This window comes from Phasianus colchicus, chromosome 3 (assembly GCF_987193195.1).
Source record: "Phasianus colchicus chromosome 3, bPhaCol1.hap1.1, whole genome shotgun sequence".
NCBI lineage: Eukaryota > Metazoa > Chordata > Aves > Galliformes > Phasianidae > Phasianus > Phasianus colchicus.
Window position 1 is genome coordinate 8430011 of NC_143438.1, and position 26165 is coordinate 8456175.

At 40.2% G+C, this 26165-nt stretch overlaps 1 long non-coding RNA gene across 1 annotated transcript; it reads right to left on the minus strand.

Moving 5' to 3' along the window:
• Nucleotides 1-10950: 10950 nt before the first annotated feature.
• LOC116226566 (uncharacterized) lies at nucleotides 10951-17609 on the minus strand. The gene is made up of 3 exons (XR_004166368.2): nucleotides 17405-17609; nucleotides 14602-14720; nucleotides 10951-13193 (listed from the first exon to the last, which is right to left on the minus strand). It is a non-coding gene; the product is annotated as an uncharacterized LOC116226566 (long non-coding RNA).
• Nucleotides 17610-26165: the final 8556 nt, after the last annotated feature.

Sequence of the window (26165 nt, forward strand, 5' to 3'; positions counted from 1 at the left end):
AAGCACTCTGAGGACACCATCACGTTTAACCTAAGAACTGTTTTGCATTAATCCCGATTTAGCCACTGAGATTTTCAGCTCTGGCTGGTTCCAGCGAGTAATGGACTGAAAAGCCCTGGGTGAGGCTTTCCCCCTCACCTCCCTCACACAGGATTCACTTCCAAGAGCCTTTTAAATGTCAGTCCTTGAGCAATGGGTTTAATACACAGGAGCTGGTTGCCTTGCACAACTGGAAGGGGGAACCTTCTGCTTTTTGCTTTCCAGCTGCTTTCACCGTTTTATTCACCACAAATGCTGCCTTTAGTGATAAAGCTAAAAAACCCAACCCTTGCTCATTATCCCAACAATATTTAATCCTGACAATACGTTCGGTACATTTCATGAAAAGTGCAACCCAGTGACTAATGAGGTATTCGCACGTAAGGGCCATACGCAGTAAATGGAGGGCAATAAAAGTAAAGGAAGATTGTGAACTGATCAGCCAGCTGTTAAAGTGATGCAGTGTGTCTTTTTATATGCGCCGTATTATATCCAGATGCTGACTAGAACTGGCTCCTTCAGCAAAGCTTCACCTTAAAAAAAAGATAGGTCTCCCTTTGTTATTACACGTTAGCTCCTCACTTTTCAAACACTGATGAGAAGTTCACCTACCTAGCATCTCCCTGCTTCCCCTCATCATGTAAGGAAAGCACTGTTTTGATTCTGTGTGTGTGATTGTGTCTGCTCCAGCACTAAGCATCCTATCAGCATGCGACCAAACAGCAAAGCTGACATTTTTGCTATGATTATCCATGAAATGTGTTTCCCTCCTCTGATTTACAAGAGCCCTATTCATGAGAAATGATTAATAGCTCACTAGCACTGCCAAAAAGCACATGAATCTAGACATCCTCTGCGCTGCTGACATGCTGCTCATCTCGTAGATATGTTCAGATCTCTCTCCCTCTTTTCTGCTTTCGGTGTCTGATCCCCAATGGGCACATGCTTGTGCTGATTAGGCAGTGCAGTTGCTGACTGGGACAATCTCAGGCTTACATTATGGATGGCACCCAATTACAGGTTGCAGAGAGCAGTGTCCTTCCTAGCTTGCACTATATGAGCATGATTATGTGTTAAATACCCTCTAAATTAACAGGCAGCATCACCAATGTGCCTGTCTCAACTTACTGGTATAAGAAACTATCCTCACTGCCAAATTCCCACTATTCACATTCAGTTTGCAGACTGCAGACTAACAGAGCTGAGAAGAGGCTGAGCTGTGTATGAGCATTCACCTGACTCAGTTCATGCTGAACTTACTCAGCAAGGTTTCATACACTTGGCAATGAGCGTGCCTCTAAGTGCCCCACTCAAATGTGATAAATCTAAACCAGCACTGTCTGAGCTGGAGCCTATGACATCACTCTCCACCTCCCCACGCTCTGGTCTAATAAAAGTTATTTCACAGTTCTTGAACATCCTTCTTCTGAAGACTGTAAAGAGTTTTGCAATTACTAAAGAACAGATCATACCAAGCCTGCCCATTTTGTTCCATCATTTCAATGAGGCTGCTGGCACGGCAAGAAAAAAAATAAGTGTCTCATCATGCCTAGGATGTGAAGAGAATATCAAGGTTGCAGTGCTTTCCCTATGTGCATTCATTATGACACAAGGCTTTTATTGTATGATCATGTTCTTCTTTACAAATGATACAGGGTGCAACATGCCTTCTCCTCGCTAACTTTGATGCAGGCGGGTTAGAGCTTGCCACCTTCTTTCATTCCCGCATTCAATCTGTTATGTTCACTGTTATTTCAATATACAGTGCCTTTTTCCTTTAAGATACTGCCATCACACCTCACAATCACACATGGTTCCAGCTGATCTCTCTAGAAACCCCAGCCATTCCTAAAACGTAACATTTTGGACCCTATAATACATATATACATATCAATATTATAATTAATACTATTATAAAAGAGCACCGTTTTCTCTAGATGACTTCGGATAATATTCTTAGCACTCATGTTCTGCTATTTTTTTCCCTTTTTTACTGCCTTATGATTAATTACGGACCAGGCTTATAAGCAGCACAAACTTTTAGTGCACCCTCACAGAACTTTGCTAGATTGTGCCTTTGCAGTAGGTGCTGTTTGCAGCTGAGTTATTAGGATTTATTACAGCACAAGCTATGTAGGCCACTCTGAAAGTAATTCCTCATATTTATTTACATGGAAACAACAACAGATACAAAGAGCACAACAACAGTATTTGATAGACCAAATTCTCAGCTACAAAAGACTATTTTCCAGCATAGTCACCACCACGTGCATTTTCACCAGCAATGAACAAGAGCCTGCATGCCACGCTTGTAAAAATCTGCACTGCTATCCAGAACATGGCTTGTCTTTCACATGGCTGTCGTCACTGCTGGAATGCACCACTCACTGCCTCACTGTGCTCACATACACTGCTTGGTCACCAGAAATGTTCACCAAGTGATGATGAATGTCAGTGGATGCCATTTTTTCTGTATGCAGGAATTCTATTCTACACCTTTGCTTCATATGCATTCCATGTCAAATGCCATTTTATCAGACTGCCACTCTGCTGCACAGCAACAAGATGTAACAGAGTATTGGTGGGAAGCTTCAAACTCTACTGCTATAATACCAACATCTGCTTCTGACACCATCGGCCAACATAATAAAATAGGAGGCATTACTTTTGAAGCAGCCCTCGTAGTTCTCAGGTAAATACCTGGAAGGGATTGTATTACTGTAAAGGGATATCTTGCCTAGTTGGATACTCTTTTTGAAGTGTATATACTATTCTATTCAACACATACCTTGTCTTTGAGCTTCCTACTAATTTTGCTAAGTAACAGATAAGCTTTTTTAGAACAGCACTCAACTGTTAAAGATTGAAGAGTAGCCAATGTATGTAATTTTAATTTCTGCGCCAAGGATAAGAAAGTGTTGCTTCTCTGGCCATTGTATCACAAATTTTTTCTGAAATGGAATATTTCATTATTGTTTCTTGCCATGACCTGATGCCCAGATATCCATCCTGCACAGCTGTATAGGTAGCATTACCTTAGCTTATATCAATTAGAAAGAAGAATCTAATGTGAACAGGTTCCTACTGTGGTCATGCTTCCTGAAATGCTGTTTGCAAAGTATATAAGCACACAAAGTAAAAATCAAACTGTGACAGCCACTTTCATTGATGATCACACTCAGGCCTCCTTGTCCAGTGAGTCATAAGCTTCAAAGGGCCTCATTATCTTCACACTCGTAAAACACGCTCACAGCTTGTTACCTTTCTTATTTCTTCTGCTCACACCAAACACTGCATTTGGAATGGCTGTCTCAGACTGCATGGCCTAACTCTGCTCAGCCTTTGCTTGATTACTGCCTTCCTACAAGCAGCTAAAAACATGTGTAGATATTCCTCACTTAGCATGAAGGAAAGATGCTTAGAACATGTAGTGTCTTTACCTGGGTCCGTGACTTTCTACAGACATAAGAATGACCTGATGTCAGCCAAATATTGGATATCCCAAGTTGGAAGGCACCCACAAGGATCATGGTATCCAACTCCTGGCTCCCTGCAGGACCACCCAAAATTCAAACCCAATGCCTGAAAGTATTTTCCAAACACTCAAACTCCAGCATTTTGGGGCCACAACTACTGCCCCATCACTCACCCACCCTCTGGTGAAGAATCTTTTCCTAATACCCAATCCATAAGAACAGGCCTGGCAAAATATTTGTGCATTTTCCATCAATAACACCATCCAGTATAAAAAATGTAACTCTAAAACAAGAGCAACATGCAAAGTATTAGAGAATTCTTCCATAACACAAGACAAATTTGATGATTGCTAACCTGAGTGCAAAAGGACATTTTTTTTAACAGTAAGTACAAATAATGAATGATTTTTGTCACTGTCATTCCTTTGATGTGTGTGGAGTAGTTGGGACAAGGTGCTAATTTTATCGTCTTCCAACTGGCAGAATCAAGGCAAAAGGGACATCGTGTTGCAGCCCTATCTACTGAGAGTCTACTCACCTCTCAACTTTTCAAATAATATAAATACTTGGTTTTCTTTCAGGACTGTGCTGAATATAAACTAGAATTGGACAGGTCACACCAACAAGAAAATATACCCAAGCCCTTTCCATGCATTTTTACCAGTCTCAGCCACTTCACTGGGAGCACAACATACCAGTTTTTCTTACACCACATCTCAGTGCACGTAGGAAATATTACCAGGGTTGACTCCACTATCTAATTAGAGATCTTCCAACCGCCCATCTTCACTAAGTTTTGTAATTACATGACATCAGCAACCCTCACTCAGCAGTTCTATATGAGACTTCTCAATAGCCATTGTTTATCACACTTCTTTTATGTTCATTCTTATTTCACCATAAGCAGTAATCCTAATAGTTTTCAGATACGATTTTTTCCCAAGATGATGCTTGTTGCTTTCAAGACTCTTATTCAAATAAATGTAGAAAGAAATAAATGACATTCGCAGTATCTTATTACAGATATAACCTCAAAGGTAGAAGGACAGAGAGAAGTTTAAAATAACTTTCTCTTCTCATGTCCACACAAGCATACTGTCAAATTGCATGTTGGAGTTCTGGTGGTAGATGATAAATTTACAAGGTCTCTTCTGTCTGTCTTTGTTTTACTTGTCTCTTTCTCAAGGCTTGGACTATTTCAAGAACTGTTCAACACCGGCTTATTTGTGGCTCACAAATGCCCAATTTAACCAAAGGATGCCCAAAAGAACGATGGGCAAAAATTAGCACTCAACTTGACCTTGTACTCCTTTGGCAGCTGCTGTACTTTCATAGACACCAATATGGCTAGAACAACTCCTGGGGGGTGAGTAGCAGGGGGAGTGAGAGGCAGCAGAGAAGAAAATTATTTTCACAGATCATCTGCCCTAGTTTTCCAAGTTTGACTCCTACTTATTTATGAAAACAAGCAGATACAAAGCACCCTCTGAATGCCAGATTACTGACATTAAGACTCAAAAAATACTGAAGTTTTATATGTTACTGTGTGCTAGTTTGGCCATTTTTAAACCAAAAGAGTAATCTCTTTATCTAAAGATCATGATGACATTTTGGCAGTAAAGAAATTAATGGTTATCAGTACCCAGTAAGACTTGAAATGTAGGAAACAAATATCTCTATCCCTGCTATCATTTTTCATGAGCATGCATTTAAGTCTCAAACACTTAATGTGAGCAGTGTACCCTCCCATTTGCTTGGAATATATAAAAGACACGGAATAAAATCCTCTAAGAGCTGTATGAGATGTATCATTTTTCTTTACACATCATCTTGACTCTTATGCAGCTTGATATAAAAGAAAAAAATTAAGAATAATCTAACATTATTCCTAAGCTATAAGACCTCCACATGACCTAAACCCTTTTCTTTTCTTAAACAAACCAAAAAAGAGCTTTCTGAATAAATTAATCGTAATTAGATAAGGAAAGCGAAAGTTGGGTGGTGCTGGCATCGGCAAAATCAAAGCACATTCCATTATTTAGCTAATATGAGCAATTCTGTTAAACAAACTATACCTTTGTTCTGTAAATTTTGTATAGTTAGGCTTTGGACAGATGTTCCCTGCTGGATGCAGACTGCCAGGGGAAGGTTACAGCCCCAGCTGTTGATCATCACTTCTTTGCAGAGGTTGCTGCTCCCTCACATTTGTTGGCAGAGCTTGCTTATAGAAACACTCCCCAGGCCACTTGAGGTTAGAACGAGTGGTGTTACTATTTAGACAGTTTAAGCTAACTAGGACAGCTGCTGAAAGAGTTCATGCCTGCCTACACCTTTTAACTTCCAGTATTCATAAGGCTGCAGGTTTTCACAATTTCTTGCCAGAGCAGAAAATTTTCTTGCCTTTTTGTGTAACCAGAGATCAAATCTGAAACATTCCTCTTAAATATTTAGCCTTAAATGCCTTAAAACACTGGCAATTGTGCTAAATGTGCTGGCTTTCTGGTGAAGCTGAGATTAAGATCCTTGAATATACTCAACCAATGAATTGTAGTAGCCCTACTTCAACCCTAACGTTCTGCTTTGAATAGCTTTCAGATCACTTTTCCACCAAGTTCACAATCCTACAAACAAAAATGATGTGCAATGCTGTGTGTCACATCCAAGGATACAGCAGGCAAAAAACACAGCCCAGATCTAATGACATTAGGAGGCACCAGGCTATGAACAGAATGCAGTACTTTAGACACCGTCCTGATGTGAAAATGTAGACAAACTCCTCACCTTTCTCTTCTTTTTACAGAGTTCTTTGAATCTAAGCAAAAACTGCTATATGTGTATTATAATTGTTATTGATACAGGTCTCCTATTCCTTAGCAAGCTAGAATGAAAAAAGAAAACACATCATACAAAGCAGCACATAATTAGTATTGGTATTTAAGTAGTTCTGACTTTAGAATAATGCAAGGTTTATTTTCTCACTCTTTTATAAATAATATGTATTCAGAAGTAAATTCCAATGTATCTCCAATTAGAGGATGCATTGAATTTACAACTGTTTTCTGAGGGAGTATGTTTCTCTTGGCAGGATATTGATTGAGTTGCCTAAAATGTCATTCACAGCAGGATACTTATGTGATGACGCTTCTATCCAAGTAAAATTGCTATGTCTAACACCTTCTTCCTCGTCAAGGAGAAACACAATTTTGCAGACAAAACAGGAAGTTATCCAACGGTTTAAGAAAATAATTTTCTGTTTCTTTTCTTTCAGTGTAGAACTACCTTATTTTCATGCATTCCTCTCCACTATAGCGTGAGCTACAGTTAGTAAGTAGCAGATCACAAGGGCTGCTCTGAAAGTCATACAATCACATAATCACCAAGATTGGAAAAGACCTCTATGATCATCCAATCCAACCATCAACCTATCACCAATATTTCCCACCAAACCATGTCCCTCAGTACAACATTAAATGTTTCTTGAACACCTCCAAGGACGGTGACTCCACCACCACTCTGGACAGCCTGTTCCAGTGCCTGACCACTCTCTCAGAGGAGAATCACCTCCTAACACTTAATCTGAATCTCCTCTGGCGCAACTTGAGGCCATCCCCTCTAGTCCTATTGCTACTCACATGGGAGAAGAGGCTGACCTCCACCTTGCTGCAGCCTCCTTTCAGGTAGCTGCAGAGAGCAGTAAGGTCTCCCCTGAGCCTCCTGATCTCCAGACTGAACAATCCCAGCTCCCTCAGGCCCTCCTCATAAGATCTGTGCTCCAGACCCCTCACCAGCTTTGTTGCCCTTCTCCAGACGTGCTCCAGGGCCTCAGTGTCTTTCTTGTAGCAAGCAGCACAAAACTGAACACACTACACAAGGTGCAGCCTCATCAGGCTGAGTACAGAGGGATGATCACTGCCTCACTCCTGCTGACAGCACTGTTTCTGATACAAGCCAGGATGCCATTGGCCTTCTTGGCCACTGGCCACACTGCTGGCTCATCTTTGGCCAACCGTTGACCAACACCCCCAGGTCCATTTCCTCCACACAGTCTTCCAGCCACTCTTCCCAAAGCCTGTAGCGTTGCCTGGGGTTGTTGTGGCCAAAGTGCGGGGCCTACACTTGGTCTTGTTGAAGTTCATCCCGTTGGCCTCAGCCCAGCCATCCAATCTGTCCCGATCCCTCTGTAGTTCCTCCCTACCCCCAGGCGGATCAACACTTCCTGCCAGCTCGCTGTCATCTGCAAACTTACTGAGGGTGCACTCAGTCCTCTCGTCCAGGTCATCAACAAAGATATTGAACAGGACAGACCTCAGTATCGACTCCTGGGCAACATCACTCATTACTGGTCACCACCTGGATTTCATTTGCCACCACGCTCTGGGCCCGGTCATCCAGCCAACTCTTTACCTAGCAAAGGGTGTACCTGTCCAAGCCGTGGGCTGCCAGCTTCTCCAGGCGAATACTGTGGAAGACAGCCAAAAGCTGAAGTCTAGGTAGACTAAGTAAGCCTTTCCCTCATCCACCAGGTGGGTGGATCACAGAAGGATTCGATCACAGAAGGAAATCAGGGTGGTCAAAGTAATGCCTTCTGTTTTATTATGTGGGCCCACGACATCAGAGGTAGTTGTTGGTGGCATGGCAGCAGAGATTGAACCTCCCTGCTGATATTCCATTACATTTTGTTGCCGTGTGACAGATGGCAGCCGAGGGGCAGTCCGACAAAATAGCATCTGACACGGAAATGTGTATGAAGCAAAGGTATGGAATGGAATTCCTCCAAGAGGAAAAAAAATGGCACCTTTTGACATTCATTGACACTTGGTGAACATTTATTGAGACTAACAGTGGATGCAAGCACCATAAGGTGCTGAGTGGTGCACTTCAGGAGCAGTGACAGCAACTTGAAAAACAAACCACATTTTGACAGCCAGGTATAGCTGTCACACCATGAAATGAAGAGTGTCTCAATCAGCTCACCCACGTGAATTGGTGGACTACAACCAGGGAACTGTGCATGGAGCTGAATATCAGCTTCAATGTGTTGGAAATGATAGTGGCAACATAGGAATATTGCAAACTTTTCACCAGGTGTGTCCCTTGTATGCTCATACAGAAAGAAGAAAAAACATGGTTTTCAAGTTTGTCAGGACCTATTGAACTAATGAAAGTGACAGCTTCCTGGTGACGAGATGTGGGGTCACCACCATGAGCCAGAGTCGAAACAGCAGTCCATGGAGTGGCACCATGTGAATTCCCCATCAATGAAGAAATTCAAGACACAGCCCTCAGCAAGTAAACTGAAGCATGTTGTTTTCAGGCAGGAAAGGGATGATTCTTCTGGTTTTCCTATAACCCTGACAAATTATCAGCTCTGATCACTACATCATGATACTAAGAGTCAGGCCAGAGAAGAAGACAACCTTTCTCTTGCAATACGATAGCACCAGGCCCCATACCCATTTGACATTGACCATGGAGCATTGACTGACCCATTGACCATGGAACACATTGCCTTGGCTGGACTGTCCTACCACATCCACCATATAAGCTTGGATTAGGTGCCTCCTTGACTTCCATCTGCTCAAACTGATGAAAGACAGACTGTGTGAGCAACATTTCGGCAGCAATGACACCATCGTAGCAGCTGTGAAACAATGGGTCACCTCCACTGGTGCAGATTTTTCTGAATGTGGCATCCGGGCTCTCGTTCATTGCTGGCAGAAATGCATAGCTAACTGTGATGACTGTCAGAAATTGTGTTTTGCAGCTGAGAATTCGCTCTATCAAACAGTGCTCTTTGTATCTGTTGTGGTCTCCATGTAAATAAACAGGAGGTAACACTTTTCAGAGTGACTCACATATATGTCGAAAATCATACTGAAAGAACATTACAGATACAAAGTCAATCACTCAAAACTGACAACCTTCCAAGATTTCAGAGACAATTGTATTTCATCCCCTCAGCATGCACATTGCACGCAGGAATGTGAATGACATGGGTATTTTTTTCTTGAAGCCACTTCCTCACTGAGTAGACAGAACAGACACTAATTACTATACACACAGATGTTCGTTCTTTTGTTTAATTCTAGCTGACCTCTCTGAGGCATCAGATCTTATTTACTGACCTGTTCAAGATTTGCTACAAAGACTGAATTACAAATGTCTGATGACTTTCCTGTCATGCCATCCTTGAACTACCTGAGTGATTTGCAAACAAGAAATTAATTCTCATGAAATTCATGTGACATCGTGAATGGGGTGAGCTTCCCCACGTTTTCACAGGTAAAGAGCAAAGGCAGAAGGAGACCACATAACAATAACCTGGAAAATTAATTTACTTAAATAATCATTGTTAATTTACTTTCCACCACATCTGTTCTATTTCTACCACCAAATTATTGTTTCTATCTGCTAATTATTAAGTTATTTCTCTAAATTGTTGGAGCTTTGCAATGAATGGAAAGATATCTATTTTTAAGACAAGGGAAAAAGCAACACACTTCTCCTTAAACTTGTTTTCAGGTTAAAAAAAAGAAAAAAGAAAAAGCTTTTTTTTCTCTGAAGCTTTAGATCCAAAAAATTCAGTGAGATGCATTCTCCCAGTGTGTACATTATCAGTCCAAATAACACATAGCTGACAAGTTTACAGGCAACAGGGCCTTGTGATGAAAAGTGTCAAGCAAGCTTAACTATAGCAGCATTCAGAGCCTCACCTATAATTAATATCTCCTCTGAAGAGACTGCCTATAAAGCAGATGAGGCAGGCAGTGCAGTGACTCTACATACCTACACAATAAAAAACTAGAGGTCTTATTCATTTCTCTGATGATCTGAAACAAACAGGCATCAAATGACTTATACCATATAATCAGTGTTAAAAATCAGAGCAGAGTATCTGAATACAGTGCAGAGGCAAAAATGAACATCTAAACCCTCTTTCACATTCCCACACATGATGCAGTAAGTTGGTGAATCATAATTGCATAAGGAAGCCAGTGTGAAAAACTTCACTTGCAAACAAACTGCTTCTCCCCAGCTAGCTAGGCTCTGAAGCAATACGTGAGTTTGGCCCAGCTGGGTTGCTGTGGTGAGTCATGGTGAGATGGTGAGATCTGTCTGGTAATTCTTGTTGGCTGTATCAGGACACTTCTGCAAGTGGTTGACATTATTCCATGAAGGAGAAGATAAGAAAGGAAAAGATATTGTCTTAATCTGCTAATGTTTCTAAAGCCATTTTTTCTTCTATTTGGTTCTTATGTACCTATGGACTGAAGGAGTAAATTACAGTACATTTCTTCAACATACCATTATGTATTGTATTCCAATACAGATGTAAGAAATCCTTGATGATTTAGAACTTTGAAGTACGCCACTGTACTCTGAAGAATCACAAAACAATACTAAAAGAAAATATGTCATTAGAATAATTGTTTTATCCCCCATTCCCTGGGGAAACAGAAAGAAACATATGAACAGTTAGTGTGATTTTATGGAAAAGAAGACCAACACATTCAACTAGCTTTTTTTTTCCCCCTATTCAAATCAGAAAAATATCTTTTAGCATTCATTTATGTTTTCAAGATTGTCTTGACATCTGTTCTTAAAAAGCACAATGAAAGACACTTTTTTCAACAAATACTGATAAAATACAGCAACACGCTGTTTTTCCTCTGCTCCAGAATTGCCAAGTAATAAAGATTTGCATGACTAAGCTTCTATTATGCTGACGTACGCAGAATTTAGAACAATCATTCTTTCTGGTTTGACAGCACTTAGAAGAAAAACACTCCTTTCACTTCCCTCTAGGACAAGACCAGCGGTATCATTCAAACAAATCAATCTTTAAATGGACATTTAAATGCTGAGTTCTCTTAAGCAGAGACACTTGGATAGCAACCTTCTTATGTGAGCTAAAGGTCACTTGGGATTTGACTCACACTTTCAAACACACAGTATTTCATTTGGGATGTCTTTACACAGAAACTGCCACACCATTTGGAATCGACATCTTCGAACCAAAGTGTTTAAATAAGCTTCTTCAAGAGCCTTTACAAAACTCCTGAATCTCTGATCAATATATTGGATCTAAATAATATCCAATAAAAGCAAAAAATATTGGCAAACATTTTCAAACATAGTAATTATTGCTTTGAAACTGAAACCTGAAATACCTGTTGGCATACTTTGCTCTAAGAGCAGCAATTGAAGTCCAAAATGGCTTACAGTGACTGACAGGTGCCCTGCTGCCCTGGAAAATATTATTTATTAGCTAAACTTTAGGCTTAGATTTTAAAAAGTTGTCATCTTTCAGAATGAATTTTCTCTACTTGTTTACTCAGCACCTTATATCATATTGCACAATATATCCCAAGTTAAATTTCAACATAGATCACAATAAAATGTAAATAAAATGAAACTCTGGGCTAAGGCCTCCCCTGGTAATTAGGCACCATTTCCTATCTGGGCACCTAATCCATACCAGAACCTACATACAGCATCCATCTACTCAAATGGCCATAAACTGAAACGTGAGTATCTCCTACCTATCCACAACATACAAAGTTAGACACATCTCTGTCATTTCTACTGAAAAATTCAATCTACTTTTAAAGATAAAGCTGCCAGTTGCAAAACGTTTTGAAACTGGCTACCAGAGTATGTCATCTCTTACTTATATCTTGTGCAATCTCCCAGGTAAGGTGAACAGTCTGAAGAAGTCTGCAAGAAAGCAATTACAGGGAAGGCTTATGAAGCTCGCATTTGGAAAGATGTAGGAAGGGAACTAACGCTCATTCTCTGAATTACTACACAGGAACTAGCTGGGGAAAGGAGAGAAAAAGGGCTGTCCAGTATTTGAACCAAACACACAAGGAGCCATTCCAGGCAGTACAGGTTTGCACGCTGCGCTCATCAGTTACACACATCAATCTCCAGCTCTTGGAAGGAACTAATAGACTTTGGATGGTGAGCCCAGCTCAGGTGGCTATTACAACTACTGCTAAACAAATTCTTAAGGTTACTAGAACTGTATTTAAAGCACTTAGATGGGAGGGAGAGGCTACTGTCGCACAGTTTGAACGCACAGCTAGTGCCAAGGCACATTTGATACCTTCTTGCTGTATTCTGGATAAACTTTCATTCATAGTTATCACTGGCAGCCATTTGCAGCTTAGTTCTGTAAGTAATGAACCTTAAACGATTGTGCTATCTGCCTCATTCCATCTGTTTACCTCTTCCCACTCCCTCCCTCTCAGAAAACTTTCTGAGCTGTTGGCCAACCCAAATTAGTGATTGCTCTGAGGGAGAAGCAGGCAGAGCTCAGCTGTTACACTTGGCAGCAAGCAATTGGCGAGCTCGTACTGGGCATGCATGGAGCTGAGCTAGAAAAAATGCATGCCCAGCTTTATCTCATGGCATGCTGTAGAATAAATGGGGAAAGGTTACGTGCTCTTAGAGGGAAAGGTACAAAGGACACACTAAGGCAACAGAAAGCACCTCTTCCGAGTTCCACTGCTCACAGACTGACTTCATTCAAGTGGTGATTTGATTCTCTCCTGTCCATTCTGTTTGCATCTGATGCGTATCCACTTCAACCATTGGTGACATTAGAAATGCAGTGGGAAAAATGCAGTGACAAAAAAGACAGATTTGCTTTTCTAGTCTCCTATCCAAAGTGACCTGAAACAATCAAAAGATGGAGATGGCATGAGAAATAGAAACAAAAACAACAAGAAGAAAATAATACATATCTAGAATAAGGAAGTAAGTCACAGAGCAAATCCCTCATACGAAATTATGCAGGAATGTACAAACCAGGATTGCTTTCTGCTTGTGCTTTTTACAGCAATTTGCTGAGAATAATAATTTCTCTTAAAACTCACCTGTTACTAGCAAGTATTTGGAAGAAGATACCCATTTCCCTCTTGTCTTTTCATTCCTTCCAGGACAACTATCATCAAATAGGGAACCTTTTGTACCAAGATTTAGGCTGAGAAACCCACACTCACAATCATAAGAAAATCAGATTAATAAGAATGGAATTAACCTATGAATTAATAATTTGGTAATACTGTCTTCCAGATTACTGTCTCTTGGATTATCTGATGAATGCTGCACTTAACTAACTTTCTTTTGATCCTCCTACAAGGGAAAATAGAAAGGATGTGATGGCGGGGGTGGAAAAATAATTATGCTTAAGAAGATGAGAGTATCTTATCCATAGTAGGAAAGTGAAGCTCAAATAGTTCCTTCACAAGACTCCTACTACCACACAGTGATGCCAATGTGAAGTTGTTTAGCCAGTTTCAATTTAGTAAGTGTTCTCATGCTCTTGCAACACCTGGCATATGGTGAATGTACCCAGACTTGTAAAAAACAGTGATTCATTGTTAATCATTCAGAAAAGAGTCAGAGAACCAAGGTAAAGCTGTATTTTCAGAAAAGCACATCTACACCCCAATTTTTATCTGTTTTATGAGAGAGAAATTGCAGGTGAGGTTAAGAACAGAATCTGGACCATCATTTATTTTTCAAAATTTTGGGGAGCGACATTTACTTAAACCCACACTTAGTCTCTGCAGTATTATGTGTAGTGAGCTGTGCATGTTCAGTGAAAAACATATGTGCCTCACACCATGAAATCAGAATTCAGCTGGAGATTCAGTAAGTGACCCCACAGTTAGGAAGATCTTCTGGCATCAACTGTACACTTTTCAGTGGTGGACTTCGTCTTAAATGAGTAACTTTATACACTGGCTGAATTGGATCTGCTCTATTTTGGACTGTAAAAGCCGAATTCTGATTTCATGGTTAGAGACACATATATTTTTCAGTGAACTTGCACAGCACCTATCCCAGAAAAATACTAATGCGTATTTGCATATGGAACATTTCAAATAACTTTTTAATTGAAAACTTGCCACTTTACTTTCTCACCTGTAATTTTCCATAGTTAAATCTCAAGGTCTGAATTTCACACTTCAATAACTCAGACAGACTATTTTACCATTGGAAAAAAAAAAAAGAAAGAAAAGAAAAGAAGGAGCAGCAGCAGCACGTTAATTGCTCATCTTGTTTAAAACCTCACCTTGTTTAAAATAGCTTCAGTGCAGCTCCAAGCTTAGCATTAGTGAAGGTCAGACCCAGCAATTCCTGCCACTTTCTTCCTGTCTCATCAGCTCTCTCTAGCACCACCAAAGAAGAAATCTAGAAGACAAGCCAGCCAGTGTGAGGTTGACCCTATGGGAAAAGTGGGCAGGCGCAGCACACAGAGAATAGGTGGATTGAGGAGGAGGATGAGTGGGTTTTTGATGAGTTGGGATGCAGTTTGGAGGGAGCACATAGTGGGAAATATGGAGAGATGACCTAGGAAGTGAAAGCATGCATAGCAGTGTAATGGGAGCCTGAAGCAAAAGGATGAGCAAAACCGTCTATTCATTAAGCACTGGAGCAGAGAACCTGCCCTGTGCTAACCCTGGAGTAGCACAGACAGGTCCTCCAGCCTTGCTGCTATTCCCTGTGAGAGCATAGCATTTCTGTGCCAAGTTATCAGTGCATCAAAGGCTCAAAGCAGAGCAGTTGCCAGGCTGCCCTTGGGAGCAAATGCAACAGCACCAGAAACTCTCTTAAAAATGTACGAGCCTTGCACTGGGAAAAGATCAGCTCCCAGGAGGCTATATGTCCACATACAGCAGTTACAAAATACAGAGCTAAGGATTATAAAATCTTGGACTATTTGGGAAGCTTTGGATGTGAAGCCATACTTTGCTGGTCTCAGCTTACTTCTGCTATGATCAGTAATGGAGAAACATCACCAAAAGTTAAACAATATTGTATATTGTAAATCCCGTTGTTGGGCTCCTCTTCATTACTGCACGATACAAATGGCAGCAAAGACACTGCATAAAAATGCCTAATTATCTTTTAATAATCTTGAAATTGTTTTTCTCCCCCTACTTCATCAGTTACATTAATAATACCATCAATATGCCAGAAGACAGACTTTAAGTGATATCTTAGCTTATTTTCAACAAATTAAAAGATGACAATGAATTAAGGTATTGTACACAGGCCAGGTATAAAGCTCATCCAGGCTCACAAAAGTGCTGGTAAAGATGACCACATTCAGTTTTCATGTGCAGAGCACTGGCTGTATTTCTTTGTATTTTGTTAACAATGCAAAATATTGAAAGCACTGTTTAAATCTATTTTCCAAAGAATACAAGAACAGTTGAAAAATGAAGAGACAGATTATGTGATAGGAACGAAATTTACGTTTACATCAATTATTCACACTGCACCTTTTGGTTCTCTGGAAAATGTAGAAAGCAGGCAAAAGTTTCATGGGGCAAGACAGCAAGAAGCACATAAGGCTGGGTTTGTTCAAAATTGCTTCCACAAGAGAAACAGCCATAGGACTACCCAATCCAGCCTCACATCTGCTTCCAATTTTATAGTCTTCTGTGTCTTTGATGAAAATCCAATTTTTCCCAAAAGGAATTGCAGCGAAGTTGTGTAAAGAAAGGTCTATTGATAAATCTAATGGACCTTTTAAAGAGTGCGATGCTTCAGGGGCTTGGGGGTGGGAGCAGAGGGAATTTGTTTGTCTCATAATGTTGTGTTGCAGCTCTAAAGCTCTCTTTCTAACGTAAGAGGCAGTCTATTTGGCAGCTTATTTAGAGCAAGACTGAACTAGAGCCTCCAAGCTAGCTCCTTTTTTGTCACGGTCCCTAAGCATCTTAGGAACTCGCCTCCAAATAAGCAGACAGACGCAGTCTGAGTTTTTTATACTGAATGTCTTTAAGCAACGTGAGGTAGTGCATGTCCAAATTCACTTGACACCAACACATCCTCTTGACACCCTCCCCAAAGAAAGCAGCAAACATATAGAAATATTTCAATGATAAAAAGTGCTTATTTTATTATGCTTCTTTTGTAGACTCTCAAGAAAGTTCCCTATCCTACAAAGAGCTCTCCTCAGCTCTTCTGGTTATGCTACCCCTACCTATGTGCCAGGTCTCATTCCAACTACTTATACTGAGGAACTCTTGGCCCTTTCAAAGCTAACAGAGTTTTGCCACAGAACTCATCAGGGACAAGACAAACATAGCTCACATATCACAGAATCACAGAATGGCCAGGGTTGGAAGGGACCTCAAGGATCATGAATCTCCAACCCCCCTGCCACATGCAGGGCCACCAACCATCCTTCCTAATGCTAGACCAGGCTGCCCAGGGCCCCATCCAATCTGGCCTTGAACACCTCCAGGGACGGGGCATCCACAACCTCTCTGGGCAGCTGTTCCAGCACCTCACTACTCTCTCTGTAAAGAATATTTCCCCCTGATGTCCAACCTAAAACTCCCTTCCCTCAACTTAAAACCATTTCCCCTTGTCCTGCTGTCGCTCAAAAACTTAAGAGTCTTATCTGCCATCAGCCCACTATTTCCCCCTCTACAGCCTTGCTTTTTGAAACAGAGCCCATGCCTGACAGGCAACAGCGATCCTACACAAGCACAGCTTTCCAGGGCAACATGAAAGGTACTACATATTGCCATCCAACATAACAGGGCCAGAAATATGACTGGCGTAAGGGTACAAATAACACTGAAGTCAGACGACCTGTGCCCATTAATGTCAAGGCTTAATTTCAACCATTAAAAAGCGAACTGTCAGCTAAACTATGCTCTGTGAACTCTTGTGGGATTTCCTGCCTTCTTAAGTTACTCATGTGCAGTTTACCTATGAGCCCAGGCTGAATGCATGAATTGAAAATGAAATGCATTTCTAGAGACGGGATAAACTGCCTCCATTACACACTGCCTCCACAGTAAATACACACGTTTATAAAATGCTTTTAGTGTAAAAGCACATCTGTCCCCCTAACTCACCTGCGTGGAGGAAAGGCACGGTGCTCTCCGATGAGAAAAGGAAGACCAGGTGAACAACAAAACAAAGGCCTTTTTTTCTAATGTAAATCTACGGAGCTTGTGTAAGGCAACCTGCTGCTTAAGAGCGACAAAGACGCATCCAAACAGCCCAGTAACTTTTTCTTTTCCGCAGCCAAGACAAAGCCATTAAGGATGCGATACTAGTGCTAATTTACTTAACGTAATTCCTTATTTGAGCACCTGTCTGGGGGTATGCGGAAGCGCTGGGACTGGATAATCCACTGAATGATCTTTAATCAGACAGTAATATTAGGTGCTAATAGCCCTGATAAAGGGGATGTTTAACCCAACTGTTAACACAAAGGCGTGTCTACCACAAAGACTGTTTCAACAATGCATTTGCCAGTCTCGTTAATTAAAACTAATTCCTTGCAGGCCACAGAAAACACAAAGTAAGCACACATGGAAAAATGTCTAGGTTCTACCATGACAAATCACATTAAAGGGGAAAAAAAAAAAAGAGAAATTATCCCAAGGCAATGAAAGTTGTTTCAGAAAATACACTCTTTGGAAATTCTCATATTGTAAATTCAGAGCAAAGCCAGAAAGGCCTTTAATAGACTCTTTTAAATGTGTAACTATATATCTGTGGTTATGTCTTCTGACTACATCCTAGTCATTAAAAGCTTCTAATAAGTCAAATACAAAGCACTGAGCTTTGCTAAAGGTCCTGATGTGACATTTATTTACATATCATTCAGATAAGTGTCCTAGATTAGAGTGGTTGAAGTGAAGCAGCATAGTTTGTAAATCTCCTAAACAGGCTAGAAGGATTTTCTGCCTTTTTTTTTTTTTTTTTTTTTTAAATATATATCTAGTGTGTAAATAAATCTCATCTATCTGTTTATCAGGCTGAGGAGAGATAGATGCTTAGCACCCTACATACAGCCTTCAGGCATAAAACTTCCACCTAGGTCAGCTGGAAGATCTTGATTAAGATCTTGACAGCTTATTCTTCAGAAGATTTTAGTTTTCTGAAAAGGGTTTGGGTTTTCAAATATACTAAAAGGAATAAAATACTAAAAACAATATGGGAAAAAGGCTCTACTTAGGCACATCAGTTCTAAACCAGTCCCCAAGAATATTTTTGTTCAGGAGGTAAAGTACAGCTAGTTCAACTCCCCACTTAATCTCCTTCTGGAGACTGTGAGCAGGCAATCATAGAAAATCATATTGGAAAATATGAAGTTGTTAAACATGAACCTAGGTCTCAAAGCTGCACTCAGATGTGATAGTACAGCCTTCCATGCCAAGACCTGTGAGAGTCAGACCCTGGAAGTGGTGAAGAAAAGTATAACCTCATAAGCATGCTTCAGCTATGTGCAGTGCTCAGAAACTCTTCTGGAAAAAGCTGAGCAGTGGACATGAGTTTCCAAGGTTCATATTTTAATGCCTTCTTGCCAGATGGTCAGTTGCAATTATGTATGTCTATTTCCAGGGTTAAGAAGAGTAAAAGCCTTGTCGATGTGCTCTAGGTGGCCCTGCTTCAATAGGAGGTTTGGATAAAATGGCTTCCAGAAGCTCCTTCCAAACTCCTATTGGAAAAAAAATATATATATATATATATACACACATATATATATATGCAGGGCTAAAGAAGATGGTAGTCCAACTATTAACGCATACTTACTTTCCTCTCTAGGAAATCAAGGTAGGAAAATAAGTAGATAACTTTTGCTGAAAATGATGCATCAATGTGCCTGGGGCTCCATTCACTTTTTCCAAGCTAACCCTCACTCCAAGTAGTTGGTTTGGAATGTGAGAAATCTTTCCTTACAGGAATCTTGCAGATCTTTAGCGTTATCTTAATACAGTTTTGTTCAGTGAATTATGTATGAACTTGATACTGTTATTGATCAGCACAGGGAACTCCCACAAAAGTCAAAAGGACTTCAGTGCTCATGACTAGCAAAGAATATCCCATTTAAAGGGATATTCTTCCTCTGGAGCACAGGGAAACTGCCATTAAAAAAAATGAGAAGTTATTCCTTGTGTGGAATTATCATGCTAAAAATCAGGAAAAATAAATCTCACTTTTTATTATTTGTATTATTATTTATTATTTTCAAATAGTGTCCACGGTGGAGACTGTTTTGTAGAACAGTTTGTCACATAGCTGTGCTAGTTAGTTTCCTCACTGAGATATGTCCAAAGCTTAGTCAGGCAAAACTTTAAAAACTCATTAGCAGAAAGCCAGGCTTTATTCTTTTATTAAGGTTTAGAAGCCAAGCACATCCTGGTTCTTTGTAAATTTATGGCCCAACATTCTATGAATTGTAAATCACTACATATATAATTATATTAGCTAGGCATTGAACTGAGCTATTTTATTGTTGAGAGGCAAATTCATTTCATGCTGAAGATGATTTTTTTTCCCCAAGAAAATGCACTGAAGCCACTGGCACTGAGAATTAACAGAATCATTAAATTTGTCAATAAGGTCATGCAAGTTTTCATGCCTTCTGGAAATAAACTTCTGATAGGAACGCTGATATTCATTAAAAAGTGTCAGTATTTTAGAAACTTAGAAAGCATCACAATTTTCCAAAGTACCTCCATTCAAGAACAGTCAAATCGTGTACTTTTTCTTGGTATCACTGCTGGTAAATCATGACTGGACTAGTATGACCACAAAGAATTATCTACCATGAATCTGTACTGAAACACTTCAAATAACAGATAACAGATGCCATATTTAGACAGCTGCTAATCACTGTGGCACAAGGACTTAGACATAGAGCATTTCATTAATAGTTAAGTGAACTACACCATTTAAATTGGCACACATTCTCTTTGTCACTTTCTCCTTGGTTTTTACCAACATTTCAGACCTTTCCAAATTTTCTATGAAGCCCAGCAATAGATAGATCAAAATCTTGTCTGGCTTTATGCTTGACCGTTTGTCCAAATGCTTGTTTTTACACAGGGAATAAATATTCTTTCAGAAGAAACACCTCTTATTTTCTGTGTCTCTCTGTAATACCTCCTTGTTTTCCAGAATGTTTCTGATGCCATTCTCACATAGATCACTGTCATCAGCAAATCTGGTCACAGATGAACTTTTTCCAGAAATGTGCCCAGTCTACCAACATCATCAGAAGGCGAGTGCAATGCTGTTCAGGTTAATGAATACAGAGGCAAACAAACAAACAAACAAACAACGCCTGTGCTTATAGGAGTGTTTTCATAAGGTTGGCACCATCAGTGAACTATCTTTTGCCTTAGACTGCCACAACCCCATTTTTCCTCCCTCTGTGACAGAGAACACAAACTGCTTGTTAGAAGATCTGAAGAATTTTGTTGAACTCTGGCTACTGGAAAAAGTCAGTAATGCCCTGATTTTCCTTCTTTTTCCCATGGCTCATTCTGGTTATGCTGTGTACTATTGATCCTAGGCTTTCCATTTGGATTCTCAACCAAACATATTTTCTCTTTCAGAGACTCGTTAGAAATTTTCACTTGAACCATCTGTAAAAGAAGGCAAAGATTATAATGCAGGAAGATGCATAATACCAAATTATTCAGTTTCTAATTAATTTTGAGGGTAGAAGATACACATCTTTTCAGATGCAGGTGTATCCATTAAAAGGTAAAATCCTGTAGAATTACAGGATTCCATCTGCTTTACATCCAGTTATAAACTTCTACTCATCAAAAAGTAACATACAGTGAGGACCAGTGCATGAGTCGTTCTTGTCATAGAATGAATCATAGAATCATAGAATGACCTGGGTTGAAAAAGATATCAAAGATCATCTAGTTTCAGCTTCCCTGCTGTGGGCAGGGTCATCAACCACCAGACCAGGCTGCCCAGAGCCACATCCAGCAAAGCAAACTTGATTTGTCTACCTACAGTCTTGTTTCTAGATTTTGTAACTGGAAGTGCTGGTGGAAATTTCCTAACACAGTGAAACACCCTAGTTAGAGACTAAGGATAGCAAGCTTCCTGGTTCTCCTGGCATCATCATACTGGGTGGGCAACTGGAGGCTCTGTGTTATTTTTGTAAATGATAAGAAATGGTGTGGAAATGGCTCAGTATTTACCAGATAAGCGTTACAGAATATACAGCAGACAAGGGTATTCTAACTGTACGCTGTGTGTTTCTCCAACTCAAGATGAAAGCGTTTCCCAAAGTCAATCTTTTCCTTTTCTTACTCAGTTATAGAATACAGCAACACGTAGCTTTCTTAAAAGAAAAGCTTCATTGATTGCAGCAATCATAAATAACACAAGTAACATTTTAAATTACAGTCTACACAAAAGCTTCTCTCCATAAAATCCTTTGATGGCTAACTGGTGATGCTGAACTTCCTGATGTACCCAGAGCTACCCCTGAACCTTGCTCCTTCATGTTGTGAAAGGGAGCATTTTCAATCCTGCCAAATTCAATTGTTTTTGTGAGTTCCTGGGCTTTTATCCCTCTGTCTAAGGGAGTCCCAAAGGCTCAGCGGGAGACAAAGGCAAGGTGCTTTGGGCTAAAGGTGCTGGCATTTTGTCAACAATTCCAAGGTGGCAAATGAATGCCTTATCTTAACTCATTCTTTCCTATGGCTTTCTGGGGGGAGGGAGGGTCGGTTGTCTAGCTGCTGGCTCTTTTTTCAGAAGCTTCAGTGAAGTAAAATCAACACACTCCTATAAGATCTAGGGCAACATAAGGTGTTCCTATATTATTCCAGCACTTCAGCAAAAGATTCCACTTTTCTGCAACCAAATACCAGACTTCTACTAGTATAAATGATAGAGGTGGTGGACTTGTGATCTAAGAACACCCAAGCCCGTGGGAACTACCAGTGAAATAGCAAACTAAACTACTGAAGATCACAGAGTTAGATGCACTGTTATTTATACAGTATATTGCATGCTTTGGCTGTGATTGTAATAGTTTTGATTATACTTGTCCCTTTTGATTTCTAATGTGTGATTTTCCTAACCCTGGATACATCTGTGTGCAAATTGGTATCACAAACACACAGAAGTTGAGTTGAAAACTGCCACTGTTTTTCTAAGTGCGTATTATGAAAGCCACTTTCTTTTTTCCCATCCTGAACAGCAACATGAACATACAGATAGATAGATAGATAGATAGATAGATGTGTGCATATATATATATATGTGCATACACAGGTAAGCATTGAGGAATCTTAGCACAATTCACCTGTCCTCTACTCGTTCTTTCCATGAAAGATAAATTAAGAGATCTATGGCTCTACCTTGACAAATAAAACACTTAATATAAATATTAAAAGTAGAAAATACACCTCTGGCAATACCGTGTAGCAGCTTATGTTTTCGGTTTTGATTCTATAGCTTTTAGCTTTTAGTCATTTTGTACTGCAGCATATTCCTGCTAACGTGCATATATCTAGCTGCAGGAGTAATTTTGAAATTTTTATTCATGCTCATGGAAAAGAGGCTATTTCTAGCCTAACTCAGTACCCATAACTAAGACCGTAGTTATATTCCCCAAAATATACCAATAAAAATTACATCGTGACTTATTTTATCATAAGAGAAATACAAATCAAGACGTGCATAGTTTACACACAACTGTAGTTATCCCTAAATCAGAATGATTTTTATTTTAACATGTTTTTTTTTTTTTCTGTTTGAGATCTTAGTTTTTCATAGGACTCTGCAAAATCAGTGTTCCTGCCCTGCTTCTCCCCTTTCTTTGACTGCATAACTGCCTTATATAAAGTGATATTTGTATGCCAGCAGGTAATATGTTTATGGAGTAGTCACCCAGATCTGACAAGTACTGTAGTGTATTTCTTTTGAAAATTGCCCAAGGTGGGGTTATTTTGTCTGGTTTGACAAATTGTATATGCACTATCCACATTATGCTGTCAGGTCTACCTTAGGTTCATCAGTATCTTACTACTGATGCTGTTGTTCCTAAACCTAAATACAGGACACAGAAAGCAAACAAACATACAAACAAGCCTATCTTTATAATCATTCTAAAAACAAAGCCCAAAACAACGTGCTACAGCCTTGAGTGATTTCTCTTTTTATATTATTGTGTTCTCATCCTTCAAAGAACAGGGGGGGGGGAGCTTTGAAAAAGTGCTAATAGGCCATGAATTTGCAGCAGTGCAGTTCACAGCTAAACACACTCCCACTTCAAACTCAGGCAGGAAAAACGAGGGCACCACAGAAGTGAATTAGAAATCAGGCAAACAGTCCCAGCAACAATCAGGGCAGTAGCAGCTTATAAGATCAGCTTCATTTGGCAAGATGCCCATCGTACCATGACTTAACAGGGCCATAGCAAGAGGATATCTTATGGCTTACAAAAAAAAGGATGGAGCAGAGAGTGGTGGGGAAACAGAATAAAAGAAACACTGTCCAAGCTTATGCTGAATTAACTTGTTCTACAGAAATGTGACTGCAAACTTTTAGGTCTTTTAAATGTGTTTGTAGAGTTTATCAATAATTTATTTTAGACTGTAGATAAACATGCTCTCTGGATCAGCTGTGCTACTGTGAGGGATTACTACTGCAAGCCACCCCCCACCCTCTGCCTGGCACTTTTGTCCCCTCAAATCTCCCAGAGTTGCTCATGTGTGTTCTCCAAATGAGTCGATGGTTCCACGACAGTCTAATCTGATCTAAATTGGGGCTGTCGCAGTCCTTCCATCCCCAGCTGTTACCCTTTTCCATGCCAGCAACAATGCTTGCCTGGTTCCACACCAAACTGATTCAGAAAACGCAGAACACAAAAAAATTGTTAACACTTCCCTAACATTTCAGTTCCCTGTGGATTCAAACAAGCACCAGTGCTGGTGTAAGAGATGGAGTGGGGATACACATGATGTAAAGCGAGGCTGCAGCAGCTCTGGTGTGGTTCATCTTATACCATCTTGGAACTACACTCCAGCACACCTATGCTGATCTAACTCTTTCTGTCTGGCTCAAGTTTTGGAGTGGTGCTAAGAGCTTCCTCATCAGATCAGAAGGAGTTGCAGCCTCACCTTGCTTATCAGACACACCTGGATTTTGTCCTCTTGTGGAAATGGCCCCATTCAAATCTAGAAGGAGTTCCTGGGGTTTTTTTTGCAAGAAAGATACGATCAATGCTTCTCTCTGTCGAGTAGCTGGAGGAAGATCCTCTGGGAAGCCAAGCTCCCAGGCATCCCACAATAACCAGGACATGCTGTGATGAACCATCAGGATCTAAACCTGATGTGACAGATGATTCGATCATAAACAGATGCTCAGGAAAGAAGATGGTAAAGGACCAGATCAAAGCCTTTCTGGACTGAAAACAGAAATAACTTCCCTCCCTTTCTGAAGTTTACCAGACTTTTCTTCAGACCCTGACAAGTCAGGCAGCACGTGGACATAATTGCATCTGATGTTTGTATGCCTTTACATTTAGGAATGGGAAGGAACAAAAGATACCAAATGGCAAGCATGTGATTAACACAGTGTTACTATCTCTAAAAGTCACCTGCTTCTTTCCAATAGTAACTGTGGAATAGTTGAGTGGAAATTGTGGTGATCAAAACCTAGGCTATTCACATTAGCCACTAGAGAGGGAGAATATCTCACAAGTTATGTCTTCCATTTTGTCTTTGAAAGGTGGGTTTTATTGCCAGCTCTTCCATGTTCTTCCCTTGTCACCTTAGTTTCACAAATACTAGGTTTTGTTAGACTGGCATACGTCAGTAAAGAGTACATTAGGTTAGCTGATAGATACATGAAGATTTGGAGGTGCTCTGACAGCAGACAGTTGGGGGCTATAGAAAGTACATGAGAGAGAAAAGGAGTCTTAATTTCAGGGAATGAGAGAGGAAGGACTGGATTCACCAGGAAAAAAAAAGTACTTTGACTTCTGAGGAAGCAAAGAGAGAAACCAGTTCAGCTAGAAGGAAACCCTGAAATCACATTTAGGTGCCAGACTTGGTACTTGGAGATGAGTGTGTACCTGCAGGTTCCCAGCCTGTAACATTTCATTTACAGCAGAACACCTGAATGGCTGGAGTGATGTGGCTTAGGAAAGGACTGGGAGTAAGTCTGCTCAGAGTTTGAATTGTGTGAGGCAGGAAAATACCTTAATAGCCTGAAACTACTGCAGAGGTTGCTGGAGAGGAGAATAGTGAACCGTAGTAATAAGGGGAAGAAGAGGGAAAGGAAAAGATTTACTCAGAAATAAGCTCAGTAAAACAAAACTTCTAATGAATATGCTTGCAGAACTGCTTACTGGAGTGAAGACCCTAGAAAGGGAATTAATTTTCTTTTTGATACAACTTTCCATCTTATTGTCAGTTGTTACCAATTACTTTATTGTCAGATGCCAGTTCATATCCTAAATGATGAGAGGACTGCTCCGATCAGGAGGTAATCTACTGGTCAGCACAGAACCAGCCTGTAGTTGGCTTTCATTTGTAACTTAATGGAGATTCACATGGGGCTTCGTAAAGGGAATGCTACAAACTGTACTAACTTTCAGGCTTGGGACATTATCTGTTTTACAAAGCTCATACCACAAAAGGGTGGATTGAGTTCAGCTTTTTACTGCATCTCAGTAGAAATATAATCATAAAGATCTTCTGTGCCAGCTGCAGATGTGTTCTATTTTTTCCCTACATCTGAGTTTCTGAATCACTCTTAATAATAGGCAAAGGCTATTCATACCAAATGGGGAAGTTCTCACACACTATGATGATAAAGCATTTCATCCATTTGAGGAAAAAA